Below are 15236 nucleotides of genomic sequence, written 5' to 3' on the forward strand. Positions count from 1 at the left end.
CCACCCTGATCACATTTGAGCCTCAGGCTCATGTTGCTGTCTTCCAGCAGAGCAACTCCACATGGCTGTGTTCAGAGAACCAAACTGAAATCCACTTTTGAACAATTGAAGAAATGAATGTGTACTCCACTAAACCTACATTTTCCCTAGAATTTTCTCTTTCAGTGAAAGGAACTATCATTGACATTGTAGGAACATGGCAACTATTAATAAAAAAGAATGCAAAGAACAGAAAGTACAAGAACAACCTGGTGAGCTAAGGATTGGCCTGGTTGCAGATTCTAGGTATCAAGTTTCTGAGCATCATTCTTTGCAAAAAAAAAATATCTCCTCATTGAATGGTCTGGAAGAATTGTAAATATAATTATATTATATGTGTAAGTGTTTATTTCTGGATATTAAATTTTGTCTATGTATCTATCTGTCCATCTCTCTATTTATGTCTGTCTTTTTTACCATTTTGCATACTGAGGCTTTTTATTAAATTTGAAATGAGTAAGCATAAGAATCCCCATGTCATTCTTTTTCAAATTTGTTGACGCCACTGAGATCCTACATACTCTGCATGAATATTGGCATTTTTTCCTGTTTCATGGAAAAGCAGCATCATTAATAATTGAAGAAAACCTGCAGTGGCTATGTCTATTACTCTGGATAGTATTTCTGTGTTATCCATATTAAGACTTCCGATCTGTTACCACGGGTTGTCATTGTAATTTTATGTTCTCTATTTATAACTTCAGCAAAGGCTTTATATTTCACTGTACACTTCTTTAATTTCCTTCCTTTGCTTGAATGTATTTTTATAGTGTTAATCCTATTGTAAATAGAATTCAATTCCTTTTTAAATTCCTCTTTTAATTATTGTTAGAATATACATATTCAACAAATTTTTGCATGTTAATTTTGTATCTCACATATTTTCTGAATTCATTTATTGGGCTAATAGTTTACTTGTAAAATCTGTGGATTTGTTTCTATGCATAAGGTCATGTTGTTCGTGATCATGTACACTCACCTTTTACCTTCTACACTGCATGATTTATTTGTTTCTTTTTTTTTTTTTTTTCCAGTACCGGGAATCAAACTCACAACCTTGCGATTGCCAGGCAGATGCTGTGACGCAGAGCTAAATCCCCAGCCCCAGATTTTTTTGTTTCATTTTGTTTTGTTTTTGTTTGTTTTTCTTCTGGTACCAGAAATCGAACTCATGACCTTTCGCTTGCCAGGCAGGCGCTGTGCGGCTGAGCTAAATCCTCAGCCCAACACTGCATGATTTTTTACTACTTCTACTTTATCAGCCTTTCTGGCTATAATTTCCCATACTATGTTGAACAGAAGTGGAAAAAACAAGAATTAAGTAAAGTTTCCCATTTAAAGGGGAACACTTTTAGACTTACACCTGTGCGTATGACATTATCTATGGACTTTTCAATGTACTCTCTACTATGTTAAGGAAGGTCCTTCCATTTTTAGTTTGTTGCATGTTTGTTTCTTGATGTGGATTTTGTCAAATAATTTTTTGCATCATTTGAAATGACTATGCCTTTTATGCACCATTATTCCTTTGTAATGGTGTGTTACATTGTCTGAAATTTTTGAGTTGAATTATATTTGAATTCTGGGAAAAACTCTCTCAGTAATATGTTCAGTATTTTTTAATGACTGCTAAATTTGGTGCACTATTTTGTTGAGAATTTTTACATTAATATTCATAAAGGATATTTGTCTTGAGTTTCTATGTGTTGTAAAGTTTCCCTACGGCTAAAGTAGTAGATAATCTTGGCCTCATAGGAGTTTGGAGGTGGAGGTAGTGTGCTTGTTCTTCTCCAAATGGGCAGTGCATTTGCAAGTATAGTTATGCCGCTCAGGGAGGCATTGCAGATGGACATGGCTTTGTTCTTCTTCTGTGCTTTCCTGCCATCACTCACTGGGCATGACAGTGTCATCCACCCCTCCTTACTGTCTCAGCCTATTATGACAGGACTTTCTTTACTTTTATGCACTTATGTGTCCCCATTTGTGTATGTCTTCCCTAAATAGAAACTATATATTTTCTACCCAGAGCCAAATTTGCACAGCAGGACTAACAATCACAGATATACTGAGAAGTTTTATGTGAAAAGAGCAAATAATTTGGGACTATGGGGCTATCTGTGGAAACTCACCGGCTACAAGAGGGATCACCCCAGCCTTATTTCTACTCTCTGAGACAGTTGATTGCTCTTCTAAGATTTGCAAGCATAATGAAGTTTGAAATAATTACACTATAGCTAATTGTAGGAAAATCACGTGCTGTGCTTACATTTCACTGATGCTGAGTTTGTGAAGGAAATTTATTTACACAGTATAGAGACAAAATTTATCAGTCAGAGCTAATAGAGTGAGCTGCTCACAAACATGACAAAATGTTATCTGTGAAACACTGATTAGATGAACATTGGCATTTTTGATACAAGAAATTCCTTAGAATTTATCTCTTAAGAATTTTCTTTGTGGATTATTGTCTTCTCTGTAGAGCTTTGCAGTCGCATTTGATTCTATCTCAAAAGCAATTTCTACTTAATTTTCATCTGATACTCATTGAACACCAGAGTGTCTTCATTACTACCTTTAGTACTTCTTGGAAACTTCTCCGGTATTTTAAACTTGTCTCTCCACCTTCCAGTATGTTTCACTTGAATTTTCAACACTGGCAAGTGCACAGTGTAAATACACTCAAACTTTCTTCTTGTGTGTTAAGTCTTTGAATTCCAGGTGACTTCTGAGGACACAAAAGTCCTTGATGGCCTGAGCAGAAACTTTTGACATGCTTCTCAGTTAGTAACTTTGGAATATTTGTAGTCTCATTTTATTTAGTTTTAGTTCTCTCCCTTCTTTTTTCAGTACTTGTCTGCTTGGAACCCAAACACTACATTGGCCTCTCTAAAGGCTGCCTTGGAGGGAACGTGTAGAACAATTGGTTTGAGTTTCTAAAATGTAGATATCTCAGGGCATAGGATAAAGTATTTATTTAGAAGAAAATTTAAAACCTAGGTAAATCTGTGCAATATAAACCTGACTATATAAATTTGTAGTCATCACAAAATCTTTGTTCTTTCTTCATGCTCTACAGTTATGGATTCTGACATCATATATACATATATATATATACACATATATGATAAATATTTACATATATACATATATGTGAAACATGCATAAATGTTATATATACATATATGTTATAAATGTTGTGTTATGTTATAAACGAGAGCAAATATAGAATATATTTCTCCTTTGCCTGTGGGAATTTTAATTCTTAATGAAGTTATATATTTGAAAGAGGAATAGACCATCCATATTTACATGTTCTCAACAATTAACAAATGCATGCTTGACACTGCTAATATTTTTAGTATACATAATCATGAAGGGCAAGGTGGGAATATGAGTTAGAGACTGAGAGTGGCAAGCAATCAGTAATTTTTGCTCCTTACAAAACATTTTAGCGACTGTTGATTTTATTACTTTATATTTTGTGTTGTTTTTAAAGTATAGTGATCTAAAACTCTATGTCAAGTTCTTTAGGAATGGAAGTCTACCTTATGAATGACATTCTTTCTTTTTTTTTGTTTTGGTTTTTTGTTTTTCTCCGGTACCGGGAACCGAACTCACGACCTTGCACTTGCCAGGCAGGCGCTTTGCCACTGAGCTAAATCCCCTGCCCCGACATTCTTTCAATAGCTGAGTCCAACAGAATATGTTGTGTGATTGGTTGTGGGTAAATAAAAAGTAAATTAATGAAATAAAATAAAATTTCCTGTAGTAAACTGTACATCTTAAAATATATTTTATCTTAAAGAATATCTGTACTAGTCCTTATAGTAAGCCTGTCTTAATTAATCTCTGTTTTCATTGAGACATTCAAATAAGACAGGATTTATTTTTTTGCATCTTGGCAGATTTGTAGCTGTGATAAGGGAGATGAAAATTGAATGATTTTCTCTGTGTGCTCTATACATTTAATTATTGTCAGGAAATACATTTGATTAATTTTAATTTTAAAAAAATTTTATAAATATATGTTCATGAAAGTAAGAATATCAGATTTTACAGTGCGTCAGCAAAAACATGATCAACTGTCATCCTAACGGATGTTTTATGTATGTAGAAATGGAATAATCCAAACTATATTACACATCTTTTTTTATTTTAGTTACATGGACCGCCCTAACTATCCATTTCTGATGAATAGTAACATGGAAACTGTTCTCATGACAGCTGCCAGAAGATCTGCAATGTGGATAGTGACGCAGGAGAAACCTCAGGTACTGCTGTTTAGCTGTATCATCTGTGGCCAAATCAATTGTGAGTTTTTCACAACTCACATTCCACACATTTAACTCCACCCATAAGAGCAAGCAGTGAATTATCATCAGTTGTTTTAAAAAATATAAAGTTTTTTACCTAACGATTCTTGCTTTGTATTTTTGTGTTACTTACATGGAGTGTTTATGGCCCAAAACTGAATTGGCTGAAAGTCTGTGGGCAGGGAGTGGGAACTGATAAGAGGTATTTTACAGGGTGGGAAAGGGTGGAGTTGGCCAGTAGCCAACAAGATACTGCTAGGAAAGTTGCCAAGTGTGTATCAGTCACTGTTCTCACCCACAGAGGCATGAGAAAACACATTGCCTTCAGTTCACTGTCCTTAATGAACGGTGTAAGTGAGGCACATAATGGTACATCTTTGCTTGAAAAATACTTTCAAATAATATTTTTGATACTATATCTTACCAACAAAAAGAAAATTCCCCATTTTTATCCAACGCTAGTAATTTCTAGTTTTGTTTATAAAAATAAACCTACAACTCTTTTAAATTAGAAAACTTGGAAAATATTTATGTTAATTATCATGCATTGATACAAAATATTTCAAATCCTTTGTAAATTTAGCATGTAAATTCATGTCAACAAAATGTTGATGTTGTGATTTATTAGTACTTCAGTGGAAAAATGAAGAAATTGCTTGACACTGGCCAATGAGTATTATAGAATTTTGCTAGACAATTACTTGTTTAAAGCAGACATCTCCATCCCATTGTCTATAGACTGAGTGCCCTCTGGACAGCTCGTCATGTATCCCCCCAAGGTTGTGAACTTTTAATATTATTATATAATTTGTAGTGGTATCTCTCATGTCTCAGTTGCCCAGTGCTGAAGCAAGGTGAGAAACAACAGGATGATGTAGGAGAGGGCACAGTGTAGTGACAATCACACCTCCTGCACACACCACACAAAGTCAGTCAAACTGAAGCTCGCATGTATCCTTTGTTACCTGATTGAAGTGCAGTAAGTACAGCTCATAGTAAATAAAATCAAGAAGTCCTAGGTAGACATTTCAGCTGTGAGAGGGAAGGGAGGTATGAGGATGGGTAACATGATGGAATCTAGGTGATACTAACCTTAAACTAATCTTTCCGACAATAGATTCCTCCAGTGAAATTTCCCAAGATAGTCCCATTTGAAGTAATTCAAATATAGTTGGTTACAACAACCTCAAGAACTGTGTTTACATGTTATCCATCTAATTTATGGAATGAATTTTAAGGATATAAGGCAGAGTTAATGGCATAGTGATTTGGTTCATGGTAACATTTCTCTTAATGAAGTGCTGTCTGGATGAATTCCAGTGTTCTAGAGACAGCAGAGCTTTTTCACATTTATCACTGAGAATGAACACTGGGTATCTGTCAGCAAATTCTGTCAGGAGCTGAGCTTTTCCCCTTTTATAGGTGAACATTTTCTTGGATTATAAATGTGATAAACATTAATGCTGAGTGACTAAAAGACATATGCTAATTTAATAATCACCCAGAGAGCCCTCATTTAGAAGCAACTGCTATTTTTGACTTGTACTGTAGTTTTTGTAATCATGTTTGCAGTAAGCCATGACATTCATGGTAATACATCTCTCACTCTTTTTAAGTGGCCCATTTATAGACATTCATCATTAGGAAAAATCCTCATTAATGCAGATCTCATATGTTTTACTTTTAATTGCTACAAATATTCTTTGTAACAGTGTATCAAAGTTCAACCAACTATACCAAAATAAAATAAGGCCAGATTTTCTAATTTTTTCTTTATGAATACCTTCCAGAAGGGTATAAATTATATCAAATATTTGTATACATTTTCAATTTCCCAATTAAACATTCATTATGAATTTATTCTATTATTATTTGTCCCAATAATTTTGGGGTTTTCTTTTTGTTATTTAATAGTATGGGTTTGATCTACATAATATGAGAAATTAGTACTGATGCATATAATATAGAATTCCTTTTACACTCCTTCTCTCTCTCCCTATTTCTTTTCTTCTCTCCATCTCTGGAGCCCCTTCTCTTTGAGAAAGATCAATTCCCTAATTTCTAGTCTATCATTTGTATTTCACTTTTGTTCATACTTTTATTTTTATTTATACTTTGGTTTATTTTATTTATATTTTATTTATTTATACAATTTATTTTTATTTATACTTTGCTTTCCTATATAAGTGAATCCACACTATATTTCAGCTTATATGTCTGATATATTTCTCTGAATTTTATGGTCTCAAGGTGCATGAATTTACCTACAAATAACTATATTTTGTCTTCCTTCATGGCACAGTAGTACTGCACTGTGTGTTGAAGCAATATTTTCTTTATCTATTTATCTGTTGATGGACATATAGGCCCATTTTAAGATTTAGTTACTATGAAAATGGATATGTGCTTCTATGAAAAGGCATACATGTGTGTCAGTATAGTATGAAGTCTTTACATTTCAGGAAGATATCTCAAGAGGGAATAGCTGAGTCAAATGTAATTTCTAGTTTTATTTTTTTGAGGAATCTTCATACTGATTCCCAGAGTGATTATACTAACTTATTTTCTGCTAATAGTGTAGAATTTTCCTTGTCCCACAGCCTCCCTAACATTTGTTATTATGTAATTTCTTGAACATGGCCATTCTTCCTGGGATAAGATAGAATCCCAGCACTGTTTTAATTTGCATTTCTCTAATGGCCAGGTATGCTGAGCATTTCTTCATGTATTTATTGGCCACTTGTACCTTTTCTGTGAAGTTTCTCATGTATTCTTTGATGAGGTCCTTTGGGGGATCTAATTTTTGTGTACCTTTTGACACATTATGTATAGTCTATTTCTCATAGTTATATAACATAGCACTGATACAAAAAACACTAAAACTCTAGAAGCACCTTGGCAAATGACTTCCAACATCTGTTGTTTATCTCTCACTAAGCAAATTTCTGAGCTCCTTTTTCACTGCACACTGACCAAGGCTGAGCATCCTTACTGGGAAATCCAAAAGAGAGTATGTGAAGAATCGTTCTATTGACATTAGAAGCTCTTTATATTTTGACTTATGATTCTTTTGTGAATTAATACTTCAAAAATTCTCAACAGTCAGTTTTTAGTACTTTTTGTGTGTTTCTAATGGAGAATAGTTCCCTGCTTCAAATAGCCTGTGATGAGGAAGTGACTTAATCATGCCAGAAGAGCAAAGTACATTCCTTATGGTTATATAACAGAGGACAGATGTCACAGATACTAAGGTCCTAGAAGCACCTTGGCAAATGATTTCCAATATCTGCTAATTATTATCCTCCATGAGGCAGCACTCCAAATTTCACTTTTATGCACAGTCATCAACACTAAGCATTCCAGTTACAAAACTATAAAAGAGGAAATGAGAAATATTTTTTTCTTGAGAAAATTAAAAACTTTTTCAATTTTACTTATAATTCATTTTATGGATAAGAACCTTAGATATTACCCACTGTCATTTCTTTAGTTCTTTTTGTGTGTTTCTGGTATAAAATAGTTCAATTTTTCAAATAACATATGATTAAGAAATGACTTCATCTTGACAAGACTGTAAGGCAGTAAAGAAATACAAGAAGAAAGCAAGCATCTCTAGGTTTCTAGTTGAGCCAATATCTGGTAATTGTTTATCTTTTGTATTCATAATAATATATAGAAGAATCTAGAGAGAAATGTAAAGAAATGAAAGCTTTTGTCACTATATAGTAACTCACATAAGAATTTTCATTCATGTAAGTGAACTAATTCCAATCCTTTTCTCAAACATGGAATATTGCTCTAACTTTAGTCATGCTCCCTGACACTGGATAAAGATTACACCAGTATTTGGGATGATGACTTTTTGCTATGCTTGTACCCAGTGAAGGTAGAAAAGATAGTATCTGCTCAGTCAGAGGAAGAACAAGCGATGAATTTCAAACATTAGCGAGTGGAATTAAATGATGGTCACTTCATTCCTGTATTGAGCTTTGGCACTTTTGCACCTAAAGAGGTAATGAGAGTTGCATTTGGGTTGAGGGTCAAAACCAAAGTTGATCTGCAATGCCTGGAAGCCAACTTGTGTTGTCAAGTACCTGAGTTCTTGTGTGATTATAAGGGGGCTGAGGTGTTCTTAGTTACTCTGCAGTTTCGCTCTATTTCATGTAAAACAGAGAAGTTGATTACACTTTACTTTTTATCAGAAACTGACCATGTTAAAAAAAAACTGATCATGTCATCACATGTTGATTGTTCTCAGTACAAGTTTTCTTTATTTCAGTCTATTTTACAGCATGATGGAAAGTTGAATGTCAACAATTAAGAACACTGCCTGTCATTTTCTTTGCCTAGTGTTGATTGCAAAAGATTTGCTTTCTGTATACATATATTTCAGGAAATTTCCTTCTCAAAAGTAAAACCCAAAGAAGTCAGTCTGTTAAAATTAATAGAAATGAGAAATATAAAAAATTATGGGGAATATTCCGTTCTGGTGTGGGGTAGCCCTTAGTGTCTCACTGTAAATACCAGACCTGGGCTAAGTAGAATTTCCCAGCTCTCTGAACTCTGCAAAATTAACAGGAATGTACATTATAGCCTCATAAGAGGAGAAACTGGAACCTAAAGTCATGTGTGAATCATTGGTCCTTGTTGTTGTACATTAGATTTAACACACAATCATACAGAAACTCTATAGAAATGAGGGCAGGAGAGTTGAAAGTTGGCTAGACCTGAAGATAATTTGTATTCCAATCTCACCCTCAGACAATTATTAAACAAAGGACTGGACTTTGAATTCATACTTTTCCCTTTTGTAAGATACAACAAAATATGGGGAATATAATTCTGAAGACATATGCCAAAAGTTATCTACTTGGTATGGCAAAGTACGTGAAGGCAAGAGAAGGTTCAAGTACACCACTAGTAATTCAGCCTTGGTAGATCTCCAAGTGCCCTCACACCTAAGAAAGTTACAGTGGATATCAGAGTAATGTAGGACTTTGTTCCTCAATCCATGCAATGTTTTTGAGAAGACATGCTTCTGAAATTTTAAACGTATATTTAAAAAGTGTGTTTGATTTACCTTTTTATCCTTTACTTGCAAACTACAAATTTGATTAGCCATAAAACAATTATAGATTTCACTCCAGTCAAAACTTCCCTTTGTTTTATTTTAAATTTTTATTTTTGTTAGTACATAAAGATTACATTTATCTGGGAAGTTGGCCATAAATTTAGCATGTCTTAATTGTGTAGGTGATCTTCTCTTCATTTCCCTCTCCTCCATTTCTGTAACAATCCCTTACTTGATGAGGATAATTTCTTATCAATCTATATCACCTACCCAACTTTTTTCCAAGCCAGAAATTAGTTTTGTCATGCAGATACAATGACTGTGTAGAAAAGAACTGACATAGCACAAGTCTGTCTGTTCAAATGTCTATTGTTAATCTGGGCCTGCAGTCACTGAGAACTTTTATTTATTATCGTTTCATAAGAGACCATAAATACCAGGGTAACTAAACTGCCTGGACAAACAGTGGAGTTTCCTTTGGCAGACTGGAACACTAGCAGATGGTGATAATTTAACTAGCCTCTGTGAAAATCTTAGGAAGTGATTTAACAGCTTTCCTTGTGGACAACATCTTCTATGTATTATCACAATTTAGTGCAGGTGGAATTCAGTATGCTCCCTGTGTCTGCACTGAGAAAAGACACATAAGCATTTCCATTGTGTTTCTTCTATACTTCAACCTGTGCAACATTTCTCATGTTAATTTTTTGTTGTACCCTCATAGTATAAGAGATAGCATGACTGTACTGAACTCTGAGTTTTGTGAGTCCCTCCAGAAATTCACTGAACTTAATACATTCCTTGGACTTGTGATATCAATTATTAGGCAGGATTGTTGGGCCCAAAGAGGGTTCTGGGATGCTAAAGTCTAAGAAAGACCCAGACAAAGTGTGTTCAAGTTCCTCACTTGTAAGGCAGAACTAAGTTAAGGTTACGTCTTCTGACTGTAAGATTAACAGTTGTTCTTAGATATTTCCTTAAAGCCAACAGAAAAGTGGGAATTTAAAGTTCAGGGAACTCATTCCTTGTTGCACCATTCATTGGTTTGAGGACAACACTGAAATAATAACAACATCCATCGAAACTGGTGCACTGAGCACTTTGATAACCTCAAGCTATCACTCCTAGCAATTATCACCAAATGAAACTGTGGTGACTCATTTAGGTTCTGAAGATTAATACAATAGAGGTGACTAAATTAGTGATAGATGCTGGGTACTGCCACATCGATTCTGCTTATGCATATAAAAATGAAGAGGAATTAGGACCGGTTATTAGAAGCAAAATTAAAGATGGCACTGTGAAGAAAGAAGATGTATTCCTTACATCAAAGATATTGCTTATATAATGACCAGTTGTGCAAATTAATAAAATGTGAAAGTTATGAAATAATTGTTATGTTAAATGGTCAATAGTTGGTAAAAAGCTTTTACAGATACAAATTTTACTCACATAATTCACATATAAGACATACTATCAAAAGCAGAGAAAGATTACTCTCTACAAATTTGTCACCTGAAATTCCCGTTAATTTTCTGAGCCTTAACACAAATCATTGTAATTTAGCATGAGCTGTAGAATCTACTAGAACTCTGATTAGATTTTGTCTCTCCTTCAATCCTGGGTAACTTTCTAAAATTTCTTATAATTCGAAACATCAATTTTTCTTTATGAATATCAGAGAATTGTATAGGAGAGTACTTTGAACAAGATAGAGCTGGAGTCTCAATTTATATCTAGCACATAATAAAATGCTCAAGATGTATTTCCTTTTACTTATGTAAATAAAGGAATGATAACACTCTAATGAATTGAATCCATGATTAGACTAATAATAGCTTTCCAAACTCTATGAAGAAATTCATGAACATCATTATTACTTAGTAAAATTTTATGCCTTAAATAATTTTTGATTGTTCAATACATTGGTTGATAACAAGCAAGCATAGGAGAGTTAACATGGATTGACCAGATCAAAGAAAATACAAAAACTACAAGAAATATTTTCCCTTGTGGTCATCAGTTTCTATCCAGTACAATAATGTCTAAATATTAGGGAAAATAAATTTTCAAATTTGAATAATTTATTAATGCAGAATAGTATGTTTTCTTCCACCTCTATAGCTTTGGTGTACTTTCCACGGAGCAGGGCTGATCAAACCTAGTTTGGAACAAACACTGAAAAAATTTCACTTGGATTACGTTGACCTATATTTTATTCATTATCCAGTGTCACTGAAGGTAGGAAATTTGCATCATTCAAACTATTTAACTGCACCTATTATCATGACAATCATTTTAATGGATGGTTGAATTAATCTTGTATTATAAAGGTATATAAGCTTAATTCATACTACTCAAGCTAGTTTATGCAAAGAATTTACTAGCTTATGTAAATGAGGAGACAATTCATATCTAGAAGAGCAGATTAAAACTAGTTTTCTAAATGTCCTTTATGTCCACATTTTTAGAGATTTAGTTGTGTTTCCTCCCAGGGAAATTCAGTGACTGACTTTTCAAGTGAAAGAAATACATACACCAAGGGGGATAAAAAAAATATAGGCCGAAAAATTGACATAAATTCTTATCTGACCTCACAAGAACTTTGGGAAATTATTATTTCCTAATGCATATAATTGATGTAAGGCAATCAAAGAACCAAAGTACATAAAACATTCCTTACCACTCCACATGTAAACCACTTTAAGTATGTGGAATAGTGCACCACCTATTTCATGAAGGCATAGTGCTCTGCCCCTTGATACACTCCTGCAATGTTGTTCTGGGTGAGATGAGTGTACATGATGAAACTGTTCCAATGATTGATTCTTTCCAGTCAGGACAGGAAAAATATGCAAAGGATGAACATGGAAAATTACTATTTGATACAGTGGATCTGTGCTACTGGGAGGTCAGTACTTGAAAGAGACCACAGAGGAACTTAAAAAAGTGGAAGTCACGTCATTCTTCCACATTCAAGGAAGAGTTAAAGTTTAGTGGTTTGATCAATCTTACATGCCTATATCTGATTCTATCAGTAACCAATTTGAAGATAACAATATGTAATACAACCACCATTATTAATCTCCTAACGCCTTCCTTGAAATTCTGTATCTTTTTTATTGTTTTGTGCTGCTTTGTTGATGACTTTGTATTTGTAAATTTGTGTTCTTTTCTCTTTCAAATTAAAAAAATGTAAAAGGAAAAACAGTGAATTTAACATGTTTGGATTTTAAAAATTCTTTTGTTTACAAGGGTGTTTTCTTGAATTGTGGTTGAACATATTACTACAATGTAATAGAAATGAGAAAAGTTGAGGACCATTGTGATAAGATTTTAATTGTGAATTCTTCTGCACTAATGTCTCTGGTTCCCTAAGAGGGATGCAGGAATTCTTTTTCTGAATGTCACTATATTCTTCTATTATTTTTATATTTCTCTCTTAATGACAATTTATCTTTTTAGTAGAAATCAATTTCCTGTTCTTTAATTTTACCATTTTCTTTCCATTTCCCAAAATCTGTTCTACATGGTATTACTTGTTTGCACTTTTTTTTGGTCACACCAGAGAAACTATGCAATATTTGAGCATGTGTTTTCAATTTATTTTACTTAACACAGTGGTCTCAATCTGTATCTATTTAACTAGGAATGTCTCAACTTTATCCTTCTTTACGGCAGACTAGCACTCCATTGTATAAAAAAATCTTCATTCATTCATTCATTGATGGACATTTGGGCTGTTTCCAAGATTTAGCTATTATAAACGGTGCCAGCATAAACATAGGTATGTATATATTGCTGTGGTATGATACTTTTAATTCTTTCAGGAAGATGCCAAGAAGGAGAATAGCTGGGTCAAATGGAACCTCTAGTTTCAGTTCTATGAGGAACCTTTATACTGATTTCCATAGTGGTTGTAGCAGTCTACATTCCAACCAACAGCAGAGGTTTGCTTTTGCCCCACAGTCCTGCCAGCATTTGTTATGGTTACATTTCTTGATGATAGGTATTCTTTCTGGAGTGAGATGAAATCTCACCATTGTTTTAATTTGCATATCAGCAATTTGCTTTTGCTATTTTAGGTCTATTCTGGTTCCAAATGTATTTTAGGAATATATTCTCTAATTCTGTCAGATATGCAATTGGCATTTTGATCGGGATTGCATTAAATCTTTATAACAATTTGGAAGAATGGTCATTTTCACTACATTGGTTCTTCCGACCCAGGACCAAGGGATACTTTTGTATTTTTTGATATCCTCTTTGATCCCCTTTATCAAAGTAATGTAGTTTTCAATGTAGAATGATTCCTAGGTATTTCATTTTTTTGGATACCATTGTGGTTTCTCTAATTTCTCTCTTTGTGAGTTTGTTTTTTGTTTATAGGAGTGTTATTAATTTTTGAGTGTTTTGGCTGTAATTCTGTATTGCATATATTGTTTTTGTGTTATTTTTAAATGTACATGTGTTTGTTAATTTTTTTGTTATTTTATCTTTAAAATTAAAAAAGTAAATTTTTGAGTGTTGATTTTATAGCCAGCTATGCTACTGAAATTGGTTATTAAATCTAGAAGTCTTTTGGTGGAGTACTGGAGGTCTTCCATGTAGAGTATCATATCATTTTCAAATATTGTAGCTTAATTTCTTCCCTTACCATTCTTATTCCTTTTATTTCTTTCTGTTGTTTAATTGCTCTGGCTAATGTTTCCAGAACTATATTAAATAATGGTGGTAACAGTGGACATCCTTGTCATATTCCTGAATTTAGAGTAAAAACTTTCAGTTTTTGTCCATTTAGCATGATATTGGCTGTTGGCTTTCATAGATGGCTTTAATTAGATTGGAATAAAGACCATCTATTCTCATTTTCTTTAGGGTTTTTATCATGATTGGGTGTTGGAATTTGTCATTTTCTTTGCATCTATTGAGATAATCATATGGTTTTTGTCCTTGACTTTGTTGATATGGTATATTGCAATTATTGATTTGCATATGTTGAATCATTCCTGCATCCCTGGAATGAATTCTGCTTGGTCATGGTGTATTACCTTTCTGGTGATTTGCAACATTCTGTTTGCCAATATCTTACTGAATATTTTTGCATCAATATTCATTAGGGAGATTGGCCTGTAGTTTTCTTTTCTGGTTGGATCCTTCTCTGCTTTTGGTATCAGGGTAATTCCTTCACTATTCTGTGGTGTTTCTTTTAATAGTTTTTCTTCCATTTATATTATTAGAATTTGTTGAGTCCCTTTGTAGATAAAGATTGCATTAGTTGGGTGTGCAGGAGATACATGTATTTCTAGCTACTACTCCAGAGCTGAAGCAGGATAATCACAATTTTCAGACCATCCTCCACAATTAGTGAGACCCCATCTGCAAATAAAATATAAAATTAGTTGAGAGTATAGCTGAGGGGTAGAGTTCTTGCATAACACAGATAATATTTTAGGTTTAATCCTCAGCAACACACAAAAACACATCAATGAAGAATTGGTCTGCAGAGCTCACTCACCTGAAGGAAAGAAACGTTTGCTCAGATCCATACTCATAAAAAAATTAAATATAATTTTTAAAGAAAAAACATTACTTCATATGGATCTTTTCAATTCAAAAGTAATTTTACCTTTTTTTGTTTGTTTCTTTGTTTTTGTTCTTTTTTTTTTTGGTTTTTGAGACAAGGTCTAACTCTGCAGTTGAGGCTGGATGAGTTCACTTTGTAACCAAGGCTGGTCTTGAACTCACAAGGATCATCCTGCCTCTGCCTCCCAGGTGCTGGGATTACAAGCATGCACCACCACACCCAGTTT

At 33.7% G+C, this 15236-nt stretch overlaps 1 pseudogene; it reads left to right on the top strand.

Moving 5' to 3' along the window:
• The first annotated feature begins 8280 nt into the window (after positions 1-8280).
• The window catches only part of LOC102006803, a 351399-nt pseudogene continuing 344443 nt past the window's right edge, over positions 8281-15236 (top strand).

This window comes from Chinchilla lanigera, unplaced genomic scaffold (genome assembly GCF_000276665.1).
Source record: "Chinchilla lanigera isolate Chin_1 unplaced genomic scaffold, ChiLan1.0 scaffold00028, whole genome shotgun sequence".
In the NCBI taxonomy this organism is placed as follows: domain Eukaryota; kingdom Metazoa; phylum Chordata; class Mammalia; order Rodentia; family Chinchillidae; genus Chinchilla; species Chinchilla lanigera.